The following is a 17,460-nucleotide window of genomic DNA, read 5'->3' on the forward strand; positions in this document are numbered from 1 at the left end:
CAGTATTCTGCTAACTTAAATGGCCATCATGTTGTGTGTATGTGACTCGTGCCATACTTAAGTTGTGGCACCTTTTCCTTCTCAGGTAAAATCTTATATTTGTACGTAATTTATAGTATTATTTCTTGTTTTTCTTTCAAACAACCTTAGGGTGTAACAGGTTAATGGCCTTAAATGTACTCTCTTTGGTCTCGAAGTAATTCCTTTCCAGAAAAATACAAACAAAAAAATGATTAACTCTTCACTTAACCATAATCTTCAGCAATAGATGGACTCTGTAGATGCAGACAGACAAATCCACACTCAGTATGATGACATTATGACACATATAGTGAACGCCATTCGCAGTTCTGTTCAGGAAGGCTTTTAACAATCATTTACTTCCAGTATCCATTACTTTGAATTCATGTTTGCACTTGATATTAAACAACACAAGACACTATTATAGTTCTGATGAAGACACTGTTGCAATGAAAGGACTGATCTTCTTGACATGGTTGCCTTGGAGTAGTACTCAGTGTGTTCTTGCATTTTTCCTTTATAGCTGTAAATGTATATTCTCATGCAAAATGTGAGTGTTTTCGTTGAGATGTTGCACTAGAACATTAGCCAGCAAGCTTGGTATAACTGTTCACAGAAATGTTTCTTTTTCTTTTATTCTTACGCAATACTTTAGTTTTGTTGCAGATTGTGAATAAATTTTCTTGAGGTTACTTCTGGAGATGTCTGGATTCCTTGAGAGGAAGGTTTTCTGCAGGTTTTCGATTTCAAACAAGGCATCAGATTAACAATTGGCAAACGATAGACATTGTCTTCTACAATTACTGTAAACCATATTTGGGAATCGTATTTCTTTTCATTGTTGACAAATTACAAAAGTGGTTTAGTTCACATTTGACGCTGTCATTGTAGTGAATCGGAACGTTAAACACATTCCACATTTTAAATATTTGATTTGTGTATATATATATTTGAATAACTTTTAGAATAACGTTTATTAGAAGAAAAAAAAGATTTATATTTATGTCTAAAAACAAGCAGTGGTTCCTCTTGGTTCATTTTAAATCTAACTGATAAATGATTCCAGATTCATTGATGTTTTCAGCTTAAAAGTTATTAATAGTTCTAAAAGATTCTCTGAGTGAGTCTGATTCAAACTGCAAACCCACAAACAAGCAGAATTAAATATTTTCAATTGACTCCATAAAAACAACATTTGTGCATTGTGGTTGTTTCATGCAAGGAAATCCCAGCACATCTAAAGATGTAATAACCACTAGCTCACAAGAAACTCCATATATATGCAGTTTTCCCGACTCGTCAACAGCATTTTAGTCTGGACGCCTAAAATCGCTATCAATGTCAAGGTCATGGGTTTGAGTCCCAGGGACTGTATAAAAACAAAATACATACTTTTTAATGCAAGCTAAGCTGTATAGGTTCAGCGTCTGTCAAATGCATAAATGTAAAGCATTTGTTTGAACCATCTTTTATGAGAGACTACACTATTAGAGTGCAAATGTCATGGTAATACACAAGTTGACGGGCATCATTAACATTTCTAACTGAATTTTAGCTCCTACCAATTCCATTTTTAAGAAAAGAGTTTCCCGCTCAAGGCAGTGAAATATGCTTTAACCTACATTTCATAACCAAATCCAATGCTAAAAATAAAACTATAATGTCAAGTGGTAGGACACATGTCTGAAGTGTTCCTCGGGTTCTTTATTATCATATACAGGCTTTTTGTTTTAATTTTTTTTTTAGTTTTTTAAAGTGGACTTTTATCAAAGTTCCATAAAATTAGAAATCACAGTTAGTGAATGTTCAGCTAATGGCAGGTGCTTAAACATGACCGGGCCTCTTCCATTGGTTCTTTGTTCATGTTGGTATGTTAGTATCTTCGCACTTGTAAGTCCAGACAATGTCTGCTATGTGTTATCTACTGATGGCTTGTCATGGGTCGTCACAATATTTGAGCCGCTGTTGGTGCTGAAATGCTCCCCATTACTCAGGTTCACGTTTGCCAGGTCGACTCGAGGAATACGGTACCCGTTCTCTGAGGATGCGGTAGACTGCACAAAGCTTCCAGAGACTGAGCTCGCACCCACATTGCTCATGGCCAGGTTTGTGTTTGTGGTTGTTGAGGACACCTTCTTTCGTGGTTTGTTGGAGCCTCCAGAAAACATCCTGTTTGCATGAGTCCTCCTGTCAGATAAATGATTATAAAAATGAATTGATCAATAAAAAATGTTTAAATGAAATTGAGGGGTAGCATACTGATGATCAGAATTTAGTGGCATAGCTATTGGATATTTAATTGTTCATGCTCATTTCCTCTGTTTACATTTAGAAAAAGCATTCACATTGCAAAACACTCATTTTAATATTGACATTTGTTTATTTATTGGCCATGACGAAAAAGGTGATCTCCCTATTAATAATGGTTCAAATACTGGTGCATAATTTAAATGATAAACAACATCAATCAACTCATTATGAAACAGCTATGAAGTCCTTCAGCCCTGAGAACATTTTTAAGTGTGTTCTTGTCCTCTAATAGTTTTGGAGAATGTAGGGTGAGCCTACTCTTGTATCTATTTTTAGGCCTCATTACAATGAAATTTGTCCTGCTGAGTCGAGATGGAAAAGGTGTTCATCTCATGGTATGCAACTCATTCATTAAGGTTCACATCAAAATGTTGCTATACCTGTTGTACGTCTTGAGGACAATCAGCAAAAATGTGAGAATGAGGATTATACCAATGACGATTACAGCTATCATGGCTCCTGAGCCTGTGAACACAATAAATAGGGAATGTTTTATTAGATATAAGGGATTGGGAAGACCACACATTAACAAGGACACATTTAAAGTTAATTTGATCACAAATTGTGGAAAACGATAGTAGAATATACAATACAAAATTGAATGTGAATTATTGAAAATATTTTGTAGAAACAGGTTCCAGGAAGTGAGTCGTTCAGAATGCGCATGCTTCTTGATTTCTAGCAAACGCATGGAGTACGACAGAAATAGAATCCAGTGTAGACAGAATCACAGATTACAATGGGTTCTATTTGCTTTTGCCATGTGGCATTACTTCATTTAATGTAAACAGGGTGTTAGACTTTTTTCGAATAAAGTACAGATCTGAAACTTACTCTGCGTGAGGATTTGTTCTCTAGACTTGGTGACCTCTGTGGTGTTCTGTGTGCTTGTGGACTGGGTCACGGATGCTGTGCCGGCTCTTTGCATCTTTAGATTTGTCCTGAAAAAAAAAAAAAAAAAAGACAAGAAGGAAAAAAAGTTTCAACATACAATACCACCTTGATTTACAGATTTTAATAAAAATTCATAAAGAAGGAATGATTTAATATTAACATTTTACGCTACAACATCATTTTATGATCTCTTTCTTTCGTGCTGTGCCTTTAGCTCTAAAGATTTTGAAAAACTGTTTGCTTTGTACAAAACAAGATGCTAATTAGGTTGAATTGCTGTTTTGGGGAATTTAACCACATTGAATGCATGATTCATTATTATGTTTGCTGAACCACTAATTTGATTAGAGACATTTTTGTACATTGTAGTCTCAAAACGGTTGTAATATTTTATGGCTTTTAAGCAGTTCTGCTAGTTCTACATGGCTTATCCGGCAAGATTTCATTAGATTCGATTTCATGTCAGGTCTCCCGGTACTTGACAGAGTGATTGTGTTTAAATGGTTTAAGTCAATCTGTTGAAGAAAAAGCCTGAAAGGAGTATATCATTCCTCCATATATCTGTCAGCAAGAAATCTCACGCCCATCAACTTCCCTTTTTTTAATAGCTTATCTGTCATAATTTCAGCACAGTCAAAACACAGCACAGTCTCTCCAGCATGCTTCTGGGGATGAATCAGAGGCACGGTTCAAACAAGAAGAAGTTTGATTTACGTCAGGGGTTTTTACCTTGTGAACCTTCAGCCATGGTGCATTACCAATGCTCATCACAGCCTCAAAATTATACAGCTGCTGTTGGCTTTAGAATTCATTTATTGTTGAGTATCCTCAATGATACAATCAGAGCTGCTTCAAAAGAAAATGGCACTGGCTATAAAAAGCTTACACATGATTGCATCAAGATCCCCCCCAAATCACCAAGCCAAATGCATTCAAGTCCTGCAGACTCTCTCACTTTTAAACACACATGAAGTCTATTTTTCACCTGCTGGGTAAATATTCAAATAGACCAGCAACTACAAAACATGCAAAACCTCCAGTTTCATAACAGCTTCAGACTTTCTGACAGCGTGGGCTTCACAGCAGCGGTCAGCTAGTCTGAACGAGTCAGTCTGTGAAAAATATGTTCACCAGTTTTCTTATTGTGTCAAACTTTGAACTGTGATGGACTTTGGAATGAATAAGAACCAAAAAAATTGTTTGTTTTGAGTTAATTTGGCTGGTCTGATTAAGATTAGGGAAAATTAGAGATTTTATTTTATTGCTATCAGGTAATATTGGATATGACATGTATTTATCAACAGATTTATCACCTTAAGGAAGCAGAAGTAAACTTAATCATCTAGATTTGAAACAAGAATAAAAATCTTTACTTTTGTGTCAAGCATTTAGGCCTTAATAACCTGCATTTACTCAGTTGCCAAGCTCATCTTTGTTATTTTCATCTAAACTTTGTGAAACGGCCTCTTCCGTTCCCAGACAGGCCATAATGTCTGAGGACTAGCTCTTATGAGTATTTCTGAATTGGTGCTGATGGAAAGAAAAATACAGCGCCTGTACCACCGAAGAACAGCAAATAGTTGTAAATTCTGTTGCCTGAGCTACAAGGTGAATCCCAGGTCATCAGTATGGAGCTCAGTTTCACACCACCATAAAACAGACCATAATACACTCTGAGGTTTCAAGTGTCAGCCTGTGCCACTTGATTTAATTTACAGCCATTTTAAACTCACAGATGAACAGAGCAGCTGAGACAGAACGAGACAAACCTTCAATCCTGCCAGAGCCACAAGTGTGCTAAATTCAACTCGGCTGAAAACAGAACACGAAGCTGATATATCATTGCACACAGAAATACAAATTCTAAATACTAACACAATAGCCTTTTACTCATATTTATCAATACCACCTTATTAACATAATAATTCAAAGAAAAAAGTATGAATTTTTCCATGAAAGCTGCCGTCTCTGGTTTAGAAACAAAATAAACAAATTGCGGAGAAACTACAATTCTAGAAAGCATTGACTGTGATCTTTCTCCCTCTCTCCCTTGAAGTGCTTTTTAATCACTTCGCTGCTGGCGAAATAAAGGTGTGGTCATAACTTGTTGCAAAAGTTTCTGCTTAATCTATTACTAACAACTGGCACATAATTATATATTTATTCATTCAAGTCATTTTAAATAAGCTGTTATGATTGCTTCTGATTAGAACGTAACGGCCAGTTTCTAATGTAATGTAAATCCATCAATCTATCTTTAACTAAACGAGTTTCATAAACTTGTGTGTGTGTCACTGTTGCCGTTTTGGTGAAACAATCAATTACACAAGTATACATGTGATGGATTTGGGTTAAGATCATGGGTCAATATTTAAATGATTAGATCACGGGTGCGCTCACGTATGTCTGGCCTCCAGTGCACGTCACAGTCTTTCTATACACACCAGATCAGTCCTCAGTTTCCCGTGACTGAAACAATGGCTTATTCATCACTTTCTGCTACAGGTATGTGTCCGTCTGCAGCCTGACTCTTAAACGTGTCTCCCACTTCTTACACGCTCGCTAACAATAAAAACAACAACTTCGAAATACAGAGCACAACATTTCAACTAAATCTAAATGAAATCAACCTGATTGTTTACAGGAATCTTCTGTACTGTTCCTGAATGCCAGGAACACAATACGCATTCACTGCCCTGCCAGAGCTTTGTGTGTTATGTCAGTCTAAAATCAGATCAAAAGAAAGTGCAAAGGAAAGTTAAAAAGTTATTGTTCATCAGATTCTCAGAGGATGTACAAAACAGAACGTCTTCTTGGGTGCTCTCAATAAAAGGAAAAACAATTCTGCAAAAGTTCCTGCCAGGAACATTATTAGTTAAATATCTTCATCATAAGATCAGACAATAGTTAGAAACACAAAGGAAAAGGAAGGAAACTAACATCATGGCTTAACATCAGATATTATAAATCATAACATCATATACATTGTTCAGTATCAGGACTAAAATCTCAGGTGCTTCATGTGGTAGCTTCATTTTGAAACTTGGAAAATGACCAAAGTATGATAAAAATGGACTAAATCCACCAGAATAAGTTACATAACGCCAACAAAAGTCAATTTTAAGGATCTGATCAGGTATAAATTTCATCTTTCACTGCAAATGTTCACTTTTTACAGTGTTTCTGCCAAGACATTCTGACTGAGCTGAGTTTGTTTACTTCAGGCAATTGTATTTTAAAAATTTTTGTTGTAGAAACAATTCCATTTTGGAAATTGCTAGTAAATTTCACTTACAATTTCCATGTAACTGCAAATAACATTGATGAATTTTGAAGTAGAAAGACATATTAGACATGGTATTGTATTGTACTGTATTGCACTGTAAAACGTCAGAATATTTTCTTTACAACTTTCCTGTGTGGTTTGCACCTGTTTAGCTGTACAACACAGAATAAGAAATAGCTACTTATCCAACCCGCTTTAAATATACACAATCTGTCCATCTTAATATCTTTCCTACACATGTAGGCATGCATCCAGGGACCCTCAGAGGTCCTAAGATTACAGGTGACGAATCACACACAAAATTGAAGGTGATAATGGGTATAGTTTGGTTGCATATTGGCTTACCTGTACGATGAGTTCCCTGTCGTGGAGTTCTCTCTCCACAGTATCGATTCTTCCACTCCCCCTCCTTCAGTCGACTGAAGTGAACATAGTCCACACACTCCTTCCCTCACACACACACACACGCTGCTGCTAACAGAGCTGGGACAGAAAAACAAAATGGAAAGCCCGTCTGAAATGAGTCTGAACAGATGAAATGATTGAATGTTGACTTCAGGTGTGATTAAAAACTGAAGAAGTTGAAAGCAAGGGTTGGTTTCAGCCTTTGGCAGAGAGGTAGACACGGCATGCCGTTTCAGCTCTCTGGACTGAAAGCGGTAGCTGGTTTTTCAGGTCTGGCCTGGCCCCCAAGGCGTGCCACATTCACAACGCAGTTGACACTCCGTTCTCAGTCGGTGCTCACCTTTAATTAAACACACATATACAAACGCACTGCATTTCTCATTGACTTTCTCTGTGACAAAATGTAGAATAGTAGAAAATCATTACAAGATTAGCACTCGTTCTGTACCCATGCAAATCAAGGGCCACAGAGAGAGCTGATGTGGTTTACAGATGATTTCTTATCAGCCACATTTAAATATTCAATCAAATTCACTTCAAATACATCCTCAACACACACTCAGTTGCAAATAGATTTTGAGCAGACTCCAGAACAACTGACATGTTGTGATTGACTTGCTTGATGAATATCCTTTTTTTGTGCATCATTTAAGTCAATTAACCTATTCTAATTCAATTTTCAGACAAGAAAAAAATCACTTTTTATTTTGAAATGAAGTTTTTAAAATTGTGTTCACAAACTGTGAAATCAACTAACTTACATTTAAATTCAATCATAATTTACATGAATATTACTAGAACCGCATAATTAGGATGAGTCACAGCTTGGTGTTTTCTGCAACTATTTCTTATCGAAAGCAACTTTTCAGAAAAGTGTATATTCTCCACCCTGACAGACACACACACACACACACACACCTGTTTTGTAACAGAAATGTGTCAATAGAAGAAAGGGGACGTTTGTTCTTCTCGAGGGATTCCTTCCTCTAAGGGATCTCATGACAGAGTTTCAATCATGGGTTTTCCAGTCGACCAGCCAGTGCAATGCCTCAGCGGGAATCAAGTTACCTGTGAAGAGCAAAAGGGTTTTCTCTCCTTCTTTCCTCCTTTTTTTATTAATTTAATTAAAATAATTTTTTTTTGTGAGACCACTTTATGTTTTAGACACAGTGTATGATATAAGACATTTATTAACGTACATTCTATACACTACCCCCCCCCCCCTCCGGGACTTATCTGAGTAACTGAGTCCTATTTTCTTTCCAGGGAGTACCAGGGGAACGGCGGAGCGTGAAGAATATCTTGCAAACCTTTATTTTTGATGTTAATTAAATATACTCAGCACCATTATTCTCACCCTGATGATCTTCAATAGACTTGCATGCTTAAAACACTAATTAATAACTCACTCTTACTTAACCTGGTCTACAAATTATCTAGCATAGACTATCTGCTTTACACGTACACAAGATAAGTGCTGAAGTCAGGCTGTGTCCACTGGTCATCAGCAAACACATGACGAGCGTAGGTACACACTGCACACAGCAATCAGTCACTCATCTCAGATCATTACACATCCGGCCCCAAGATCAGACTGTTTACATAGTTTAAGCTATTTGTTCATACATATATATATATATATATATATATATATATATATATATATATATATATATATATATATATATATATATATATTTGTGTGTGTGTGTTTAGTTTGATATTTTACAATGACAATTACAGATTTTAAATTAAATTAAATTCAAATAATGCATTTAGCAAATGCTTTTATCCAAAGCAACTTACAGTGCATTCAGGCTATACATTTTTACCTATCACGTGTTCCCGGGGAATCAAACCCCCAACCTTGCGCTTGTGCTCTACCCATTGAGCTACAGGAACACTAATTAATCATTTTAAGTGTGATTTGCAATGAAGTGTTCAAATAATTTCTGGGGCCATTTTATGTGATATTTATAATTGAATCACTCAATAATATTCATCCTCAGATTATACAGTATAAGTGATATGTGATCCAATCTTGAGTATTATCAGATACAAGGCAGAAAATGTTACCATTTCAGGCAGAACTAGTTCTATACATCTTGTTCAAAGCTATTAGATGTGATTCACAAGCTATTTATTATTTCCCTCAAAGAATAATTCCCAACAGGACATGTGAGAGCGTGTATAACTATTATCTTTGTATCAGTATTTGTATCCCAGGAGACTGGGCTGGGATCTCCTCACTGACAGGTAAAAACAAAAATCAGGTGTGTCCCATTTCCCCTGGCGAGGAACCTACATTTATTGTCAGATAAAGAAAAAGTGGATAGTGGAAAGAAGGCTGAGACAGTTAACCCTCCTTGGGTTTTTTTTTTTTTTTTTTTAAAGGCATAAACAGTCAATAATTACAACTGAGATATTTATAAAGCCTGGCACGATCTGAATTTGAAATTCTTTTTACATTAATGAGGTAAAAAGTAATATTTCACATGGACGATGTCTATTCAGAATGAATGTTTTTGCCCACGCCTGACCACTCCTTCACAGATGGAATGAGGAAAAGGACACACATGCACACAGTTTTGTAAATATAACCTGGTTTTAATTTATGATTAATGAAATATGGGTCCAATAAACGTTGTTCACACCCTTAACGGTACTGAATCATAATGGACTTAACGCACATTTGAGAGGTACTTGACGTGGTTGAAATAAACACATTACAACACTTTTTTTCTTTTTTTTTTTTAAGAATCAGTCTATATATATCTTTATTTATATATTTATATGCAAATGAGAAATGAATAACAATCATATTTACACAAACAAAAGCAAGCTAAGAGTCAGAGAAGAGCTCTGCAAAAAACTAAACAAAGGTTACACTATTTTAAGGTGTCCTTGTTACAGTGTAATTATACATACAGTATAAGTACTGAGTAAAATTAATTAACTACATGTACTTACTATATGGTTAGGGTTAGGATAACTCGCATGTAATTATGCATAGTTAATTGTTATTATATAACGTGTAACAAGGACACCTTAAAATAAAGTTACCAAAAAAAAAAAAGAAAAAAAAAAAAAGAAACCATACCATACAGGGACACAGACATATAACTGTAAATTATTGCTTCATGTTCATGGGTTATGAACTACAGTTACAGTACAAGACAATATCTATATCTAAACTGAACAGCAACAGTAATATCTGTATACTTCCTTAAAAAAAGAAAAGAAGAAACAAAATCATTTTACTGACACAAAGTAACTGCAACAACAGCCTCAAAGACAGTAAAAATAACAATACATTATGCTGCCAATGACAGGCTTATCTTACAAATTTGCTTGTTGTGTTCATATAGGTCACCTCTTCCTTTTGTCTTAAAGGCTAACACACACAAAACTCAAAGAGTCCAAAACATTTGTTCATGCTGGTTATCAATAACTCAAAAGAGCGTTGTTCACCATGTTTCTCGCCTTAACACCTGAAAACACAACAGGATGAAACGGGCAAGAGAAAAAGGGCTGCATTCAGAGTGAGATACAAACAGGAAAGACTGCATCTATGGAAAAGTCACAGCATGCAGAAGTACAAAATAAAAAAAAGTTAAATTCTGATTGATTTGTTTTCTTTATTACGTTATTTGCTAAAGAAGTCGTTCATCGCTGCAGGATTGGCTTTTAAACAAAACACTTGAAATCTTTTTCTCACATGTAAGCACGGGAGCAAGGCAATTTATAAAGTCACATGAACATCACAGTTATTTCTTTTTAATGTGATTACATCATCATGATATCATATTTCAAAATATGACTGAATATTACTCAATATTTAACTTTTTTCTTTCTGTTCTTTTTTTGTGTGACTAAAATGTGACTTTTTTATAAGGCTAATTTAACCACCATCATGACAAACCTCTCTGCAATCCTCAATCCGATGGTCAAACATTGCATCCTACTTCACTGACTGTACATTATTACTAAAACACACTTTAAATGACATTTTCGTCCATCCATTTTCATCTGTTTTTAACATTCTGGTATGAATTAACACAGTGGAGGTTTATGAGTAAATAAGTAAGTGATGACAGAATTTTCATTTTTCTGTGATTTTTTTTATCTGTCAATGCAAAATACACAACTTAACAATTAACCTTGACATGACAGTAGTCAAGTGTTGACACAGTGGTTCTGGGCCAAGTCACTCGGCACACTGTTTTCATTTCCAAACCAACAGGTCAATGTAGATTCAGTAAATCTACAAAGATATGAATAACACTAAACATTCTCAGTGCTTAACAATACAAAGTGAGAAGCACACCAAACAGAGATGATGTAAAACCAAGACCCAAATCATGTGCTTTTTCCTAATTGTTTGTCTGGCCTGCAAGTGAATGATGCGCTATACAAGTACAAAATGTTGAACTTTACACCTGACAACTGTTTCTTCCCTTTCCAAGGCCACTCACTCTGAAAGACAGCGATCAGATATGCTTAAAGTTGCTTTAACATAGAGTGTAAAATACGCCAGTAAGCATGCAAAAATGTGTAGTATCAAATACACAGTAAGAATAATACACATCTAACTTATTAAACACCTTCTCGTCCAAACCAACATGACAGAAACACTTCAGGCGACACCTTCGTTCTTACCATTTCCATTAAACAACTCGTCATCCCATTCTAGCATGGTATGAACAGGCATAAATACACACGGGTCACAATCCCAGCGCGCCGCGCGGCACCTCTGCAGGTGTGCCAACCTGACCGTTATGGAGATAAACACGGACACGGCTGTCGAGAGAGAAACGGAGGAACAGAACAGGTCTGCTTCCCTTTTTTAAAGCATTATTTTGCTTTTGATGAATCATTTAAAGTGACAAACAGTAACAAAGTTTAAATGCAACCTACTTCTACGACTGTTAAAAACAATTACTGCTCTTCTGTGATACTAGTACAAAGACTCTAAATGAGGAATGAAAGTGCTTATGATTGTGAGAGGGGGGTTGCAAGCTCATCGGCCCCTGGCTGTCCCGTGAGGCAGCCGGTGAGACAGTGTGGTTCAGTCGCATGAGTCCGGTTTCAGAACACCACACGTCACCTGTGCACGGGGCACCCTCCAAATCCATCCATTTCTTAGTTTCGCTTTTTTGTTATTGAAATAAAGCTTGCCTCTCCCTGGATGAGAGAAAGAGACACAGAGAGAAAAACGTGTTAAAATGTGCCAAAGGTTTTAGTTGAGACTTTCGGGGGACCGTCAGGGGCGTCGGGTCTGGACAATCTTGGTTTTGGCCGGGCTTCTTCCTCTTCCTCATTTCACTGTCACACACATGGACCACCACGCTAGGAGTGGACTCTGTACCCGCATGCAGCTCGTACTTCTCACCTTGAGAGACAGATAGAAGATGAAGAACTTTTGAATTTAACTGACACACTAAAAAACCATGCAGTTTGTTTCAGAACTCAAGACTTCCTTCCCAGCCAAATATGTCTGGAATTTAGCGATCAACTTTTTTTTTTTTTTTTTTTCATTGGTGTAATCCATTCTGTGGGTAGGACATTTTTAACTTGCCTGAAAACTCGTACAAATATTTTCCCGGACCTTCTACACACGTCATGTTTGCACTGTCTATTGAACCAAATGTTGACCTATTAAATACTGACAACAATCGCAAAAAATTGTTAAACAAGAACTACCCAAGAACAGGAGAAAGAAAAACTTTCTTTTCATTGCTTGGACAAACTGTACACCTAATGTAAACTATGATGTAATATTAACCCTAAAGCCATAGGAAAATTGTCTGTAATTAATAATAATAATAATAATAATAAATAATGCTATACAAAATTAATTTATGCCTCTAGTTCAACACGGGCTATATATAATAGTAATAAATCTATTATTAATAATAATATCTATCTATCTATCTATCTATCTATCTATCTATCTATCTATCTATCTATCTATCTATCTATCTATCTATCATTAACAACAATAATATACCCTTAAATGTAGAAATTCCATCTAACTAGTTACAATTATCCAGTGGGACAGACTTCACCTCCTTATTGATTTGATCCCATTTACGTCAAATAAACCTAATACTAAGCATGTTTTATCGTATGGACTTGTTGCTATAAGACAACTCTTATGAGCTTCAAAGAGCGTAACAGTCCAGGATTAAGTCATATCAAGCCAAATAACTTGATCCAGATATGAAGAATACTATTTTGTGTTATTGTTTTTGCCATCTCTTCTGCATCAGGTTGACATTATGTAAATTAATGTCCAGATAAATGTCCTCTCGCAAAGAAATAATATGATATTTGAAAGCCATTAAAATATTATAACTGTTTGTAAAAAAGAGAGCACCACCATTGAGAACACACAAACACTTAGAAACAGAATGATATCCTAATAACGAGCTTTGTCATGGCAGGAAGTCAATGTGTGTGATGTGTGATGTGTACCAGCAGGGGAGCAGACACACACACACACACGAGAGGAAAACCCTTTATCTGTTAACTGCTGCCACCCATTACAGTTCAGATTTAAACAAATTTTTATCGCATTTACACATTAGTTTATAACATATATTATCTTTTACAATTCAGCATCCTTTTAATAGCCTTCTTGCCACTTTAATTTATAATACAGTAGAGAGATTTCAGGAGATGGTGAAGAAGATGGGATATGCAGTCACATTTAAAAATTTATCAGTGTCATTGAATTTGAAATCAGGGATTATCAACATTTTCCAATTCTGGGACCCCCCCATATTCAATTCTTGAACTTCTCAGTAACACTGCATAATAGCTTTCATGAAAGCACAAATGAACACTAAATACAACTAGTCAATGAGGTTGATCGTATTTTAACATTCAATTTTAACATACCTGAAAATAGAAAAGAGTTATTTAAAAGTGTAATAATATTTCAATAGATCACCTTTTTTACTGTATCAAATAAATGCAGCCTCGGTCAAGACATTTTTTCAAATAAATAAAAAATTCTAACACTGATTCTCAGTTTATCATTACATATCCTAGATTCATTGCATCCAGTGCCTGACAGAAATGAACATTTTAAGATCTATATACACTCGAAATAAACCTATAGAAGACACTTACCACATTTGGGAAGTGATAAATATATAGATGTCCTTTAAGATCTTGTATTATATATTATCAGTTGACAGCAACCAGCATAACATAAATAAAAAAACAAATAAATAAACAAACAAAAAACACTCTTCACAAAAAAGCACAGGCACACTTTTTAAGAAATATAATAACTCCAAATGCTTTTGGTCACTTTATCACTGTTGGTTTGAAAATGAATGTTTGAGTCAGTGAGGATGGTTAGAGAACATACACTCAGCACAGCTTGTTTGTACGGATGGGAATAAGTGGAATATGCTTCTATGATGACTGTGTGTGTGTCTTGTACCTGGTCCCAGTTTGGCCACAGCACACAGCAGGTCGTAGTTGATCACTGGTGTGGCATCTTCACTCTGGCTCCATCCCACAGGAGGAGACGCAGGTGGAGAGATGAGGTACTGCTTGACAGGTTGAGGTGGGGCAAGGTATGTCTTGTCCACATCGTCCCCTGAGTTCTGCACCTGTGGCCAGAGAGAGAAAAGATGGGGTGGTAAAGCACAAAACAAGACTAAAACAATAAAGAAAAAACGGCTCTAAATTAAATACATCCAAAAACAGCACAGTTCAGTCCCAGATCTAATTGATTTGAAGGAATACTCTCACCATAGTCTGAAGGAAACAGGCTATTCTTTTACTTTTCAAAAGACACACGGTGTCCTAGATCATATCCGCACTTCCACACAGAGAAACACAAATACACAGAATCATTGAGAGGAGTCTGTCTGTGTGTTCTGAATAAAACACATGCAGGATATTTAAAAAATATTTTAAATTGTAGTAATATTTAATAAATCCAGCCTTAAAATGAGATTTCAAAGAATTCTTACTGACACCAAACATTTTGAACAGAATTGTATATTTCAGTCTGTATTGGAAATATATCTTTATAGCATTTGAATATAAGGCGTATGGACTAATTTAGGATTTTGTGCTGTTTCGGAGTTTGACCGCTCCTGCATACATTTGGACCAACATCTTGAATTTGAATCAGAATTGAATTTCTGAATGAACTATTCCTTTAATGAAGAATTAAACACAATAAAAAGTAAAAGACTGACCTGTGCGAAGTACAGTTTTAGTTTAGTGCCGTTGAAATCAGATTCATGGAGCTCAATGCGTGCACGCGCAGCAGCCTCTGGAGTGCTAAAGCTGATCCGAACTCTTCTGAAACTCTTGAACATCTGGAAGGTCGTCTGATCATCATAGATCCTGAACAGAGCCTCAAACCGCTCCTGAGGAGAATCACAAACAAAACACAATTCAGAACGGCTCTGGTTTCGCATGAAATAACTTTCATGATTCTGCAGATGTTTTTAGCATCTGTGTTATTATAAAACTAGCATTGTGCTCTCCTGTGCCCTAGAAGCATGGTGCTGATTTGGATGGCCTGAATAGAAGGGGGCAGTTGAAATATGAAGTGTGACCTTTACTGTGCTGATGGAGCAAATAAAGAGAGAACGGTGACAGGAAGCAAATAAAACAAAATGTTAATTCAAGGATACTAGAACAAGTTTATAGATTTACACCACACATCATCTATATTCATTATACTGATGTGATAAATTGGTGTGGCTTATTAACTGTTGTTATAAATGTGTATTGTTTGATACTGTATGTTTGTTTTGATATAAATTAGATTTTTTGCACTTTTGCGCTAAAGTGCAAAATCTAATATTAATTAGATAACACAAAAGAAAAATTCATAATAAGACAAAAGATCTGATGGTGTTTAATTTCTATGAATAAAACTACAATCTGAATAAACTGAATATGAAATTTTAAGAATAATTTTTGCTGTACATATGCAGCATTGTCCAGTTTGTGTTTGCATTTCCGTCCTTCTGTTCCCACACACAGAGAAGGTTTGTTTTGTATCAAGAGGGGATGTGTCAATCACTAATTCATGCACAGCATTGAGTGTTTCCTACAGGCGGTGTAGACTTACACACTACCCGGGTGGAAGGAGTGGACATCCGCCTTCATGACACGCCAGCTTTTTGTGTGTTTGTGTGTATAAGGGAGAGCGTGTGTGGCATGTAAAATGCCTTTTAAGAAGAATGAAAGATAATAAAGATTAACATGCTGACCTGTGCAAAGTAGTTTTAGTTTAGGGATGTTGAAATCAGATTTGTGGAGATAAGGACACATACCGTGATGACCTGCTTTCTACATTAAACTGTAAAATATGAATGCATACATGCATAAATGAATTAAAAGAAAGAAATAAACAAAAATAAAACAAATACTGATAAAAGTATTGATGCAAGGGAACCATAATATTACAATTCTTGCCTATACAAATAAGAAGATAATTATATTAATTGTGTGGTGGATATTAAAAAGATATTCTACTTTGAGAAAAGAAATTAAAAATAATAACTAAAAGGAAAATTCAAATGTACAGTATGAACAATGAATAAGTATTTGGAGTATTTTGATTACATTTAACAGTAGTAGTTAAATAGTTAATTGATTTAATTACTAATTAATTAACAACTTGTTTTTAAAGATTTTTTTTATTTCATATGGTATTAATATGTTGTGCATCCCTAAGTAAGAAATTATATATTAAATATATAAATATATTATTTATCTAATTATGATGGCCAGCATCAAAAGAGAAGATCTGAGGTTTTTTCTCTCAATGTGCTGCTGGTTGATGGACAGTCAGACACTACAGCTAAACTTCAAAGACCACATCAGCATCCAGTAAACACCAGATACAAACAGTTCACAGGCAGGAGACAGGACCCTTTTCAAAGCAGCATCGCAGATAAGTGTTCAGGACACTCGTGTGATGTAAGGCCTATGTAACTGTTATGCAACAGCACAGTGTGTGTGTGTGTGTGTGTGTATTGGTTCACTTCACACCACTTCAAATCACATGTATTTAACACCTTTTACCTGCCTGGAAAGAAACAGGTGGCGACACATGAGATCATTGTGGTCTGCTCTGATGGAGGGCAGAGAGAAACATTTATAACTACTGATGGAAAACTGCAATCTGGAAGGAAAAAAAAAACAACTTGCAGACTTTCACACCCCAACAGAACAAAAAGTAAAGTTAAAATACTTAACTTCATTACTAATACTTCATTAGGCTGATTAAAATAATCATACAATATGTTAATTCTTTTTTATCACTTTGAAATTAAAAGAACCATCTAATTCATTTAGTTTTTTTTATTTGAATGCAGCCAAGTGAGAGCAAAATAAAAACTTTCTATTATTTCTCCTGTAGTCGTTTTTGATTGAATGTTTTGAAGAGGTTTCTATTCCTCTGTGAAAAAACATGTTAGATTGGTCATGGCCCTGTGTCTCATCTGTTCGCCTGTTGGCGGCAACATTGCTTAAAAAAGTTGTCCTGTGTATCATCA

The 17,460-nt window shown here is 35.6% G+C and overlaps 1 pseudogene; it reads right to left on the reverse strand.

Moving 5' to 3' along the window:
• Positions 1–12,058: 12,058 nt before the first annotated feature.
• LOC113086325 (calcipressin-3-like) lies at positions 12,059–15,315 on the reverse strand (annotated as a pseudogene).
• Between the last annotated feature and the right edge of the window lie 2,145 nt (positions 15,316–17,460).

The sequence above is a fragment of the Carassius auratus genome, unplaced genomic scaffold (assembly GCF_003368295.1).
Source record: "Carassius auratus strain Wakin unplaced genomic scaffold, ASM336829v1 scaf_tig00043140, whole genome shotgun sequence".
Taxonomy (NCBI): domain Eukaryota; kingdom Metazoa; phylum Chordata; class Actinopteri; order Cypriniformes; family Cyprinidae; genus Carassius; species Carassius auratus.